The 14,450-nt window shown below is 37.6% G+C and overlaps 1 protein-coding gene across 1 annotated transcript in view; it reads right to left on the bottom strand.

Annotated features, from left to right (window-relative positions):
- Positions 1-14,450, bottom strand: part of slc1a7a (solute carrier family 1 member 7a) — a 44,125-nt gene that overhangs the window by 18,103 nt on the left and 11,572 nt on the right. The window lies entirely within an intron of this gene.

The raw sequence follows: 14,450 nt of genomic DNA on the forward strand, positions 1-14,450 counted from the left end.
CAAAAGAAAAAGACAAAGAAATAAAGGTTAGAGTTGGATAAGGTAAGGGACTTTAAGTGACTCCAGGCCTAATGGCTGCTTTCAGCCTATATTCATATGAATACTTAAATACCAAAGAAATGAATGAAAACATGAATGCTCCCTAATATGTTAAAAAATGTTGACCTGGTAAATCATTTACACATATGAAAGACGTTTCTCACAGCTTTCAGCAATTAATTTCCAAAGTAAAAAAAAAAAAGTGTATGAAAACATGTTCCATGAATCCAACAAATCCCTGATAACTCAGTGAAAGATCAGATGATTTGCAGCAATATTCAGCCTAACTGTGGTTCATACTATACTTCAAGCATTTAATCAAGCAAGCCTTTCATCCCTCTATCGACTGAATGTCTCATCATGATGTCTTCAGATGACTGCACCAGATGATTGCTGTCTTTATCCACAATTAAATACACAAACACACTGCATTGCCCAAAACCCTCGATACCAGAGCTCACATGAAGAAAAAAAAAATCTGACATATTAACCTATATGTGCTTGATTATGAAAGAAAGAGAATAGGAAGTATATAAGTAGTACTGTATGCACAACCCTGTATACATGTAGATCACCATGATAACACAGTCATGAATCAGTAGCTGTCATATTCTCAACAAAATGTATAAATGGAAGCAAGTGAATTTGGCTCATCATGTCTCTGATCCACCGGCCAAACACTGGGGGCTGAGAGTCCTTCCGCTAAATGAGAATAAGTCTTGTGGCCAGTAGAGAAGTGTATGTAGTCATGTTTGATTAGTTTATTCCGAAAGTATTACAAAGGAATCGTACCAAATAGTGAAATAAGAGGAGCTGGGTGTGTTTTTTTCACCCGTTTTTTTAGTGATAATCTCAAAGATTGAGCTCAGAAGCCATGCAGCTTTGGACACGACCAAAAAATGTGTAACCGTGTAGCTGGATAGCTGGATGCATTTTAACTGTGCAGGCCATTGAATCTGCGTTCTTAATTATAATATGTCAAAGTTGTCAAAGTTTTGTGGCTTTCTTTTTGCTTGGAAGTTCTGAAAATGTGGAGAAAATAGCTTTACATTACAAGCAGAGGAGATAAATTAGCATTTTAATGGGCTTTACGAAATGTTTGTATTTAGAGGCTTATGTTTACTTTTACTGACAGGTTAACTTTTGCAGTATGGTTAATAAAAAACTGAAGGCTTCAGATAAAAGAAGCCATTATTTACCACCTCAGTAGGCGTAGAGGGCAGCATGTGGACAAATGTTATGTGTGAGAGGTGTGGGAAGATGAAGAGGATGCAGCTAGTAAATGCACTGTGTGATGGAGTGATTTTAGCTCAGTCTCTCTAAATGGTTTTCCCCTCCAGCAGTCAAAGGAAAATACTGGTTCACTTGGCAAGTGTTTAGTTAGATATGATGAATCTCTTTTTCTCTCCGCAGTGTAATTTGGTAACTTTAATAGCAGGTTATTGGATAATAGCAAATTCCCAAAAAACAGATGAATGAAAAAAAGAAGGGTACAGTAATTGCTGCTTTCCTAAGACCCAAAATACCTGCAGCACACTTTCACATGTTCAAAGACAGCAAAGTTTTACAAAATACACTTACTCTGATAAAGTTTCTGCACATGTATGCATGACAAAGTAATACCTGATGCATCTCCAAGTTAGTTCTCCCCACCAACTGAAAACAAATACGGCTCACAGCCTTAACTCAGTTTATTTAACCTGTTCTACTACGTAGAAGTACAAGTCTGCACTGTTTTCTTTCAGCTTGAATTTGTAAACTTGATAATATATTTAATACTGTTTTTAATCTTTCTTTTTTGTTTTAAATTTTAAATTATGCTTATTATTTTTTAATGTCTCTGTGAAGAACTTTGAATCACCCTGTCGTTGAATTGTGCTATAGAAATAAACTGCTTATGGAAGCAGTAAGGGTTAAATGAGCCTTTCACATTCTGTTTCTGTCCTTTATCATGGTTTTTATTATGAGACAGTGTCATATGTCATGTGTTGCTGCTCTTCTAAAGGTGGGTTTGACCACATTTAAGAGCTGGTATAAACAATATTTGATGTCATAGGATATTTTTTATTTTTCACATGACCAACGTTGTTTGCCAAATTTCTGGAGAATGAACTACGAGATGTGGACAAGACTTAAAGTTAGTTTTATCTTGGATTATTAACCTTATAAAAACCAATAAACAAAAAACAAATTCAGCATCAGAATATTGAGAAGATTGTGAGAGATCTGTGTTCAGGTCTCTAAACAGATTCAAGCCCTCACACATATGAGATAGACACAAGAAACAATTCCTTAGTGCAGGATGCTTTTTTCTCAACAGTCTAAAATGAACTGTTAAATGAGAAAAATGAGCTGTGAGGCTGCTAAAACTATTCAAACCCGAATTCAATGTGACAGGATCCAAATCTGCATCAAAATGTGCCTTTTTCAGGATCTATGTTGCCAGCTCAGGGTAGTTGTCTCCTGCAGAAAAGGGGATTTTAAAAGCAGCAGGACACAGACTGCAAAGGGCGGTGGGGGATGCTGCATGAAATCTGTGGCCAGTGGAGGGCTTACTGTATGGCCACAGTCAACATCTAGTGAGTCAGACTAAAGGTCACGTTACAGCAGCAGCTTGGCCACATCTGGCTGTTGTCAAATAATAGTTCACTTCACTGGATCAGAAGTGTTGCAGCAGCCACCACGATCGCAGCAACCTCGTTTAGTCGTGCAAAAGCTGCAAAGTTTCTGACCTTAATCACCTGCTGGTGCAGGAAGGCTGATCTGCAGCTGGCTCTGCACATACTGCCAGAAATGTGGGGGTAAATTCAGCAGAGGTAAACTGAGCAGGTGATCATTGCACGCAAGGAAACATGAGGAAAACAAAAGATGCAAAAGGGATAAACCAGATACACTTTAGCAGAGCCGGCCCAAGCCTTTATGGCACCCTGAGCAGAATTGGATTTAGCACCAACCAGTATTCAACTATCACTGGTGTCTGATCATTTCATACAGTGTCAATGTAACGCAGCCATTTATTAGCATCATTTGTTCTTGGCTTATATCATACCAGTGTCCTTTTTAATCTTACTCAGGTAGCAAACTCAGAAAATGGCCGAGTATTCATTTTCGGTTTTTAATATATAGAATGATGTGGACTGGTATTCAGAAGAAACAGAAAACATCAGCAGACAAGACATGTTTAGAATGAAAAAGTAACAAATTAATTAAATTAAATTAAATTAAATTAAATTAAATTAAATTAAATTAAATTAAATTAAATCATTTTTCATAGTTGACACAACCATGGTAAAACAGTATAAATGGAGTTTTGTGTATTACCATTGTTATTTATATTTGATATATTTGTAATTATTATGATGATAAATTTCTTTTTAAAATCAAGATATTTTGACATTTCAAGTACAATCAGTGGACCCCCCCCCCCCCGATGGCAAGTAGCTGCTCAGTTTTCTTATGCTAGCTCTGCACTATAGGAATAATTTAGATTTTATTTTTTTTATTCAATTATTTTTCATTCAAACAGCAAATATTGAAAGAAACAGGAAGTTTTGGCACAGATATCTGCTGGCTTGACTTGGAACCATATTAAACATAGCAGATAGAAACCCCCACTGAAATCAAACTTCAATAACTTTGATGATTGACATAACATACAGCTTGAAGTGAGGACTTTCCAGGAGGATACTGTATTTTCAGTAATAACTTTCTGTTTGACTGCAGCTGGAGGAAGTATTGGTAAGCTGACATCGTATTAATCTATTATCAAAGAGTTGTCTTTCTCTCCAGATCACAGTGCAGTTACCTGTAAAATACTTGAAATAGTTATCACATGGAACTCTTGAATTGTTTGCATGTATGCATGTAGTGGTATGATGATACGCAGGAGCAAAGAGACCCTCATGGAAGTTAAAATCAATCTCTCCTCCATCTCACCACAAATAAAAGCTCATCAAGTTCCTTCTACTGTAAAAGTTTTGCTACTTTTTACTGTTTCCGGCTCGAGCTGAATGTTATGATGAGAGGACATTTATAATCACGGAGTGACGCATGTATTGACTAAACCTTTTCACCCTTTGGTATATTGGATAGCAAATATGACTGCAGCAGAGACAAGTAAGGGGCTTTCCTTCATCTGCTCAGAGATTAGATGACCTCCGGCAGGAAAAATGAAGTTTTCTGCTTGATTTTTTTCTGTGGGCGTTTAAAATGAGGTGAACATGTAACACAACTAAACATTCATCTTCTGGGAAATGACAAACAAGAACTGTGAGACAAAATGTGAGATTCAGATTAGATTAAAAAGATTTAAAGATGATTTTAATAAAATAATTCTACAAATTATATATACAGAAAAAAGCTATAAAATTCTTTTTTTTGCACATTTTCCTTTTAAAACTTTACAAACTTATAGGACAGAGGACATCAGCTAATTAAATGGACACTGAAAGAAATATCTGCACTGAGAGCAGGTGAGGTCACAGTAAGTCACCTGCCATGTGCAGCTGCCTGGATATATTTGGAGCACACGTATGAAGATCTGGCACAAGATTTTTAGACCATATGGAGCTTACAGCGTCCTGCTGCACCTTCACTCAACAAAAGCCCTACGGTAATCCCACATCCAGATGAAAGAGAGCTCCTTGGAAGGCAGGAGTGACACAATCGCCAGATAATCACAGGTCACGTAGTCTCACTAGAAATTGTGTAACATGAACATTTATGCTGTTGTCCAAAACACAACAGCATCACAATCCATTGTTGTCGCTGTGTGACGGGAACGTTCATGTGATGATGGAAACTACAAGCTATGACCATAACCATAGGATCTTGTGACTGTTTTGCTGTGTATTTTCTAATGTAAAACCAGCTCTAATCTTTACCATAAAATCTAAACAACCAGCCCTCAATGTTCATGGTTGAGAGAAAAGTCATCAAAGGTAGGGGGGAAGTCAAAAAACTGTGGACAATATCGGTCAGGCTGGGTCTTAAACCAGCAATCTCTTGCACAAACGGACTGTGGATTAGCACCTTCTGCCACCCAGAGCAAACTCTGGCAACACGTGGAAAGTGAACTTTGACATGTAGGAGCAAGTATGATGTGCTAGTGATAAGAAGCTTAAGCTGTATCTGTACAGGGAACAGCGTGAGGGACATTTTTCAGCAATTTGAAGCCCTAGTTTTATCTAAATCCTCGAGGTGAAAGAAAACAGAAATGGTTTACAGTTTCTGGACAAGAAGCTCCTGTGCTGAAGACTAAAGGTGACAAAGATGATTATTACAAAATTGAAGCTTGTTACAACTGAAGTAGTTTGTTTTAGTCTCATGAAATAAAAATGAAAAATCCCAAAGAGAAATTGCTAGTTATATTTTAAATATATATTCTATATTTACTCATGTATTTCTTTTTATGTTTGTGCATTTTCTAAAACAGCCCATTTCCTGTTAGGGTCTGTGGATTTAGTTGTATTTGGATTCATACTTTGCATTTTAGTTTCATGCATTCATGTCTTGTCATTTTTGCATCTACTAGTACACGAATGCCCAAGTCTGGTCCTCGAGATCTACTATACTGCAACTTGTAAATGCAGCGCTTCTTCAACACACCTGATTCATAAAACTGAATTCCCTCCTCCGCATGTCCTTTAGCTCTGCAGAGGCCTGGTAACCAGCAGTTCATTTGATTCAGGTGTGTTGGAGAAGGGAAACATCTAAAAGCTGCAGGATAGTAGCTCTCGAGGGCTGGACTTGGGTACCCCTGTTCTAATATATAATAGAATTGTTTTATATTATAAATGCTGTTCTTGCCTGAGTTCTGTTAGTTTCCTGCATTAGGGACTACAGCAGGGATCACCAACTCCAGACCTCTTGGGCCACTGTCCTACAGGTTTTAGGTATTTGCCTGCTGCAAAACACCTGACTCAAATTAGTGGGTCATTGAGAGGCTTGTGCTGAACTTGACAACAAGCTGTTAGCAGCGTTTCTCAATCCTGGTCCTTGGGGACCTCTGCCCTGCATGTTTTAGATGCTTCCAACTCCTGGACACCTGATTCAGATTAATTGAACTCCTTGTCAAGTCCCTCACAGGCCTGCTAATGAACCATTTATTTGAGTCAAGTATGTTTACAGGATGGGAACCTCTAAAACTTGCAGGGCAGGTGTCCCTGAGGACCAGGATTAAGAAACACTGTTAGAGAACCATTTATTTGAATCAGGTGTTCAGGTGCTCCTGATGATTGTCTGTTGTGTTTTCTCAGAGAGGCCTGGGGATGTTCGAGTTTCTTTACAGGTGGAGCAGCTGCTTGTCAGATTTTTGAGTTTGGGTTTGATTGTTGCTGTTTTTGTTTTTTTTTTTTTGTCTTTTGTCTCTCTCTCTTTTCTCCTCTTAGCTCTTTCATTTTCTATGTCCCCCTCTCAGGTCCAGTATTAATATGCAACCCAGCAATAAACAAACAAAAAAAATAAAGAGTAATGTTTAAGTATCAAGGGGAGCTATATATCTGCACAGCCACATTTCCTGATATCTGTATATCTTGCCCTTGGCAAAGCAAATTTGTTTGGCTGCCAGACCATCTCTCTGATTGCTTTGATGTGGGACTGTTAAAAAAACAATAAACCCAAAACAGAGCAAAAACAGTATTAAAACAGAATTATTCAGGCAGATGAAAAATACTGTGAAAAAAACAGGAAAAAAAAAAAAACAGCTAAATGTTAAATTCCATGATGAAAAACAGTTTATACCTTTATTTTTACATGGGATCTTTTATTTTATTTCCACTTTTTACTCATAATTTTGAAAGATGTTGGCACATAAAATAACAATTAAATTACCTATAGATACAGTTAAGGACATTGTTCAAGGGCATACAGTGGTTTACCTTCATTGCCGATTCCCTCTGATGTCTTCTTATTCACTACCAGTTGAAAGTTTGAACACATTGTCCCTTTAGATTCAATAGTGTGTGTGATTATTAGTGTATATATAACAGTATAAATATATTCTCAGTATTAACAGTATTAAACTTAATTATAGGTTAGATATATATATTTAAGAATTACATTTTAGTGAAATTATGATGAATTTGAAAATGTATTTTAACAACCTTTTTTTGTGGAATTTCTTATTTAAATGTAAATTTTATGTAGATTAGACACACATACATAACACTTCATATTTAAAGAATACAGGAAAAAAAATGAAATAATACAGAGAAAACCTGTAACATTACATTTCTTTTTACAATGTGGACAGAATGAGGTGTGTTGCAGCAGGGAAACATCTTAAACCTGCAGGACGGTGGCACTAAAGGGACTATTGTTGGTGATCCACGGTCTGTGGGTTTAGTTGAATCTTTGTTGTGTTGTATTCTGGTTTTTGTATTAGTGTCTTAGTGGATTTTTTGGCTTTGACTTGGTCCTTTATTTCCTAAAAAGTTAGTTTCTCACTGAACATTCACTTAGCTTTAGCTCCTGTAAGATTTCTGTTTCACATTTTGGATTATTTTCTCAGTTCTTTGGTTTTCAGTCAGGTTATCAAGGATTCTGTGTTTTTATGATTTGTATTTCCTCTGAGTTAGTCGTTATTCTTTATATTTTATGTCCCTGATTTAGTGGATATTCTAGTTAGTCTCATTTCCTGTTGGTTTTTGTGGACTTTGACTCCATTGTGCTTTCCTGTTCTGGTTTCAGACATGGGTTTCAGTGTTTCCCACACTGTAATCTCCATAAATACTGAAGGGTTTCCTCTGTTCATTGCTGGATCTTTTATTTGGGTTTAAATCTGCTGACTCTATTAGGCGCTCGTGGCCTTTATTATACAGTTGGAGAGACAGGAGAGGAGGTCAGAGAGCAGATGTAAGATGTCAGACTGGGGTTTGACTGTAGGCCAGCTGTGTCGAGAAGCTGTAGCCTTTGCCTACAAGCCAGCTGCTCAACCAGTTCTGCTAAATGCCAGCCAGTCTGTATTCAATGGTTTTTGGTTTGTGCCCAAATTTGGGATCTCCTGCCACTGTAGTACTCTTTACTTTTTTTTGTCTCTTTAAACGTTTTGTGGATTCTGCTTTTGGATCTTCTTTAACTTCTCATCAAAGATATTCCCATTAATAAATCTTTAGCTCAGAGCAGAGATCTCACTGCCCTGCAAGTTTTAGATGTTTCTCTGCTCCAACATCACTGATTCTGATCAAATGGATCAAACAGCTTGTTGTCAAGTTCTGCACAGTGCTCTATTAATCTGAGTCAGGAGTGTTGAAGCAAGGAAACATCTAAAACCTGCAGGGTAGTGACTTTTGAGGACCGGAGTTTAAGGCCCCTGGCTTTTCAAATTACGCCAACCCACCCACCCCACAGTTTATGATTTAGAATAACCTTCAGATCTTAGATGGAGAAACTCAGTGATCTTATAAGACAACAGGCTGCATTTCAGCTTGCATCAATATTCAGCTCCATCATTGTTATATTTACAACAGTAATTAGATTACTGTTAACTGTTTTACTGTGATTAGATGTTGTGGATTTAAACTCGGCTTTATTAATATGGTACCTATCGAATGTGTAACTAGAAGCCCTATATGGAACACAAATAATAGTTAAAAACAGAAGTGAAAATTTCAGTGTTTTTGGTGTTTTATGTGTAAAAGAACCAGCCCATGACACACTCACCACCTTTTACACGCTTCTTACTGCTGCATGAAAAGCAACACATCACATGTTTTATGGTGTCACAGAATAAAATATTTCATCAAAAATAAATGACTGCATTTTTCTCAGTCTTAGCTCGTAGCTGTGTGGCCCTCAGAATGAGTCAGGAAGGAAAAACCTCATTGCTCTGTTATAGGCTGCTGTATTTATCCGTCTCTCTGTGGTCTGAGATTAAGAAAAACAATTTTCTATAAACCTCTTGTACATCTAACTCTGCTTCCTGACCCGCCACGCAGACCAAGAACACCGCATACAGCTGTGATTTTAGCTATAGAGTCGCTTTTTTCCCTGTACTGATCAGGACTGAGACCTGCAGCTTCTTTGGTAGAAATATTTAAAACTCAAAACCACCTAAACTGACAGTCAGTGTGATATCTCTGCATGCAATAGCAGCACATGAAAGGCTTAGTGAGGTGAAATCTTAAAGCAAAAACAAAAGAATATGCAGGCTGCGGGTGCTGCAGATGCAGTGACCTCATTAACTCCAGTTTCTTAGAATATCTGTATATTGTTTGTGCCATTTATAGAGCCCTGCTTTTCAACTTTACATTAGAACCCTCTCTATGGCTCTGTTTAACTGGTAATTAGAGCTGTATGCTGCTACATGATTAGCAGGAAAATCACTTCTGGTCTCAGACTTGATTAGTTAATATCCAAGTAACATCTTATAAATAACTGTTTTAATTATGAGTGAGGTGAAAACTCACTGCACTGTTTTATGCCTGAAACCTCTAAGTGGAAGGGAAAATTAATTCTAAATCTTGTATGAAATTTGTAACTTATTAGCTGAAGTAACTGTATCTGTAAGGCTCATTTTTTTCTATTTTAATCATTATTTCTTCTTATTATTTAATGTTAAAAACTCACTTCCAAAAGTTGGGAATATTGTGTAAAATCGAAACAATAACTTGATTAGCGAATCTTGTAAACAACAGATAATGGAAAGCATATTAAATATTGAAAGAAAAACATTTCACTATTCCATGTAAAATATTAGCTAATTTTAATTTAATGGCATCAAAACATCTTTAGTTAGGACAGGGCCTGTCTTCTTCTAACAAGAGAGCATAAATATCAGAGACCTGAGGAGAAGAGCTGCTGCTCAACAGTTCTGTATGTTCTTTGTCATATTTTGCTGTTCATGTTGTTTGAATTTAGTGAAAGGTATGAAGTACAGGCAGGCCAGTCCAGTACCTGGATGTGATATGTGTTCAGCATTGCCATATGCAAAGCTTATCTCAGCAAAAAGACATTTTCTGGATGGGAGCACATCCAAAGACATGTTTGTTAGGTCAATTAGTCACTCTAAATTCTCCCTGGGAGTGAGTATGAGTGTGAATGGTTGTTTGTCTCTCTGTGTTATGTCCTGTGAGACTGGCGACCTTTCCAGGGCAGACACAGACTGGCCATCTGACATACCAGGCATTTTCCCGGTGGACCGTCACAATTATTAGTCTGACTGGTTCATAAAAGTCGGTAGATTCAACTAAGTAATAATGGCCCGGCCCACTCAAATTTTAAACACCATCCCCTCTCCCAGTGCTCCCTGTGCTTGGGTAATTTATCCAGTCAGCACAGAACTTTCTTTCCTGACCACCATTGGTTCTTAACTTAATGACGCCACCAGGTTGAACCAATCAGATACTTTAAACCCTGTTTGAGCCAATGGATGCGGCTACCTGTTCTGAGGAGGGGAAACAGAGAGGAGGAGCAGAAAAACTGCGATTAAAAGATGCAGGTCACGCTCCTAAAATGATTGACAGTTCGACCGCAGCAGGTCCTTCATCAGCTGCTGTGGATGATGATGATGATGGTGGTAAGCTGCACTGCTTTCACATCGCTGATGTTCTGTTCTGTTCTCTTAAACCCAGTGAGTCTGATCCATATGAGTCAGTTAGCACTGAACACGCTAACAGTTAGCGGTGAACATGCTAGCTGTTTACAAAGTAATAATGATGGGATGAAAATATGCCAATAAAACAGCTGTTTAATTATCTGGTTAACTGGTTGTGCTCACTGGTTAAAATAGCAGACCTTAAATTTAGCTATTTGATGTCTTTCTGAACTAAATCATCCTAATAATAGTGAAAATGTTATTTTCTCACCATCATTCATCAACATTAACAGTGAGTCAGCAAATTTCAAATTTTTTATCAGCCTATCTGTTATATGTGTTACAGGTAGCTTCTGTGGAGGTGTTGACGGACAATAAACAGAAAAAAACCTTTTTTGAGATTGTTTATGTATTCAGCCTATACGTATGTCTACATGTAAATGCTGATGCAGCTGTTTGCCTCTTTAACAGAGAATCCCTTAATTCTGGATGTGAAAAATCTCCATCAGTCTTTAGTTAAACCTGGTTGAAATAACATAGAAGAGATAAGCAGGCAGCAGAGACACCGTTTCTACTCTTTGATAATTTTCATCTGATCCATCATTTCTCACATCTGTTCTTTCTGTTTTCTTCTTGAAACACAAAGTAGGATGAATGCTGCTCTAACATCCATCAGTGTGCTGGTGTATAGATTTTTATTTTATTAAATGACACTTTGTGGAAGTATGTAACATTTACTGCAAACTAACTGCATAGTTTTAGCGAGTTTAAGAAGTTGCATGGCTTATATTCACATTTAAGAGAGCTCAAAGATTAGTGGCGTTTATGGGCCGGTTTGGGCAAAAATGCCAGGGCTGATTGTTTGTCCCAGTCTGTCCCTGGTCCAGGGTGTACCTGTTGGGATAGGCACCAGCTCCCTGTGACCCTGAATTGGACTAAACGGTGTAGAAAATGGGTGGATGTTGTCTTTCAAGGTGTATAATTACCTAGTTATATTCCTATATCACCAAAAATGCAGGATTTCCTTATTGCGATTAAATGATGTCTAAGATTTCCAAAAAGAATTTCAAAGTTTGTCTGGCCCAGAAGAGACAGCAGTGTTTCTGGATCATGTTCACATGTGGATCCTTCTTTGCATGACCGAGCTTTAACTGTCATGATCTGAGTTCTTGGTTTAGGTTTTTGTAGCCTTGTCATCTTTAATTCTGTTTTCCTTGTCTTATTTTGTAGTTATTTCCTTTGGGTATTCTGTTTTGCTTTCTGCTTCCTGTTCATTACACCTGGTTTGATTTGCTCATTCACTTCACCTGTTCCTTATTAGTGGGTCTATGCAAATTTGGATTCTTTTTCATCTTGCCAGTTCATTGTAGTCTTCATGCCATGTTTTGGTCCCTGTCCCGTACCAGCTGTGTTTCCCCTGGTTCCTGGTAACTATTAAAGCCTTGTTCCTGCACCGGTCTGCCTCCTGCCTCATCTGCCTGCATTTGGGTCCTCCACCTCGCACCTTGATATTAACTTATGATGACATAGTTAATATTGTTCATATGGCTACAGGGATTTTTGGAAGTGTATCCAAGCCCTGCAGCGATTTCTTGACAGAATTATATTTGTTTTTAATGCAATACGTTCAGGGAGCCAGAGATGACAGGCATCTATTTTTTATTTTCTGCTGTATATTAGATATATAGATATTGGTTAATCAGATTAACAACAAAGTATTTACATTTGTCACAACATTCCATCATTTTTGGAATTAGGGTTGAATTATTGAAATGGTAAATGGGCTGTATTTATATAGTGTTTTACTGGATCTGGAATGATAGTGATGTATCTTGATCAGGAGATGTGGAAAAATTGTCTTTCAGGCAAAAACGTCTCTGGACGCTGACTTGAATAATAAAAAGAAGTTTATTACAAAAGTTCAGACATCAAAACAGATTTCTGCAGCAAAATCTGGAGGTCCCAAAGCCAGAACGAAGACCTAAAGACCTGATGTGTCATTCTGTCTTATATAGGGTTTAAACAAAGAAAATTCCTCAGTCCTGTGTCCTCCAATCATAGAGTTTGCCTATAGGATGCTCATTTGCATGGAATGCATGTTCTTGTGTCAATCCAGTCTGTGGGACAGAGAACCTTATATGGTAAAGACTTAAGTGTGTACCTTACAAATGCTATGCTTAGATACCTCAATAGCCACAGAGCTTTATATAAATATGTAATATACATTATACATCACATTCACACACACTGATGGTAGAATCTGCCCTGCAAGGCGCTCAACCATGACCCATCAGGAGCAATTTGGGGTTTGGTGTCTTGCTTAGGAATACCTCGACATGAGCTCGACAGGCCGAGGATCGAACTTACAACCCTCAGGCTACAAGACGACTACTCTACCCACCGAGCCATGCCGCTGAATTATTGAGTTATTCTTTGTATGTTTTTGAGATTTTCTAAAGTAAAAACATAACAGATTTTTCTTTTTTTTCTTACATGTGCATAACTCAAATTATGGTTAAAAGGGAGACGTCAAGGTTTTACGGAAGAAAAAAATGGAGGAAATTTAAACACTTTGATGGGTCATTGTTAAAGAAAAGATGACCTTGAATAGCTGTTGAACAAATTGAATATTAGGAATGCAGCATTATGTGTTTTGACTATAGGAGCACATTCCTGACTTCACTGCCTGAGGACCTGGTAATGATAAAACAGATCTCCATCTGTGTTGCTGAAGGATTTTGGGCATTTCTTCAACAGAAATAAGACTTACATTCCACTAAATAAGCTAACAACACATCGCTCATGGGGATGACGCTAGGTGATGCTAATTGTTATAAATCAGTTTGAGCTGGGAGGGGCCGACAAAGACAACAAAGAGGACATAGACGTAAAAATGATAGGAAGCAAAGAACAAACCTGCATCAAAGCAGAGCTTAGATAAAGGTTCAGACACAGCTTTAACACAATCAGGAGCAGCAAACTGCTCAGACTGTTTCACATATTTCTGATATTGCACCCAAATGGCAGCAAAACACGATGATGTAAAGATAAGATACAAAGATAAGAGAAACCCCAATACAGAGAGCACACAAGTAAATCCATAGTAAAAATGTAAAGGGATTACAGTACTTGGTATTTTTAAGGTATTATTTTGGTCACGTCATTGTGCAAGGCACCTCTGCAACTCCAGATGTTAAACTGATGTGAGTTGCTGTTGATGTTTGATAGAAAGAATTACATTTTTTTAGCTTTTTTTTTTTGCATATGATGTCATCAGTGGTTTTACTTTGTAAAATGGGTTCACCCCCCCTTTCTCTTTTTTACCCCCCCTCCAACACATACACATACACACACACACACATGCATACACACACACACTATAATAATTCATATGCAACACTATAATTTCTTTATAAAGTATTATTCATTTAATTTCAATCCAATTCATTCGATTCCAGTCTGAAATGAATCAGAAAGTCACAATTCTTTTTCTTCAAATCGATACCAGGCCATAGGAACTAAGAGTCTGACAACATAACAGACCATTCAGCTTCCTCTGCTTTGGACTTTCACAATCAGAGCGACTTGACGTTGGGTTAATGTGCAGATCAGAGTTTATCCACGTTACAGGCTGAAATTGCTGCTGGACTGCAACACTAAAACTGCATGGTTAGAGCTGCTGGGGTAATCAAGCCACAGAAAAACCTGAGATAAAAATACTTCAGCAACATCAGCACATGAGAGAGTTAGACACTTTAATTATATGTTATTTCTTTTAGCAAGTTTAAACTCCTTTGGTTGTTGTACGGTACAATATATGTCTTAAATCTGCAATCAGTCTGGGCTGACCGCCACTCAGCAGATGATTAAATATTGT

Source organism: Melanotaenia boesemani, chromosome 8 (genome assembly GCF_017639745.1).
Source record: "Melanotaenia boesemani isolate fMelBoe1 chromosome 8, fMelBoe1.pri, whole genome shotgun sequence".
NCBI classification, from domain to species: domain Eukaryota; kingdom Metazoa; phylum Chordata; class Actinopteri; order Atheriniformes; family Melanotaeniidae; genus Melanotaenia; species Melanotaenia boesemani.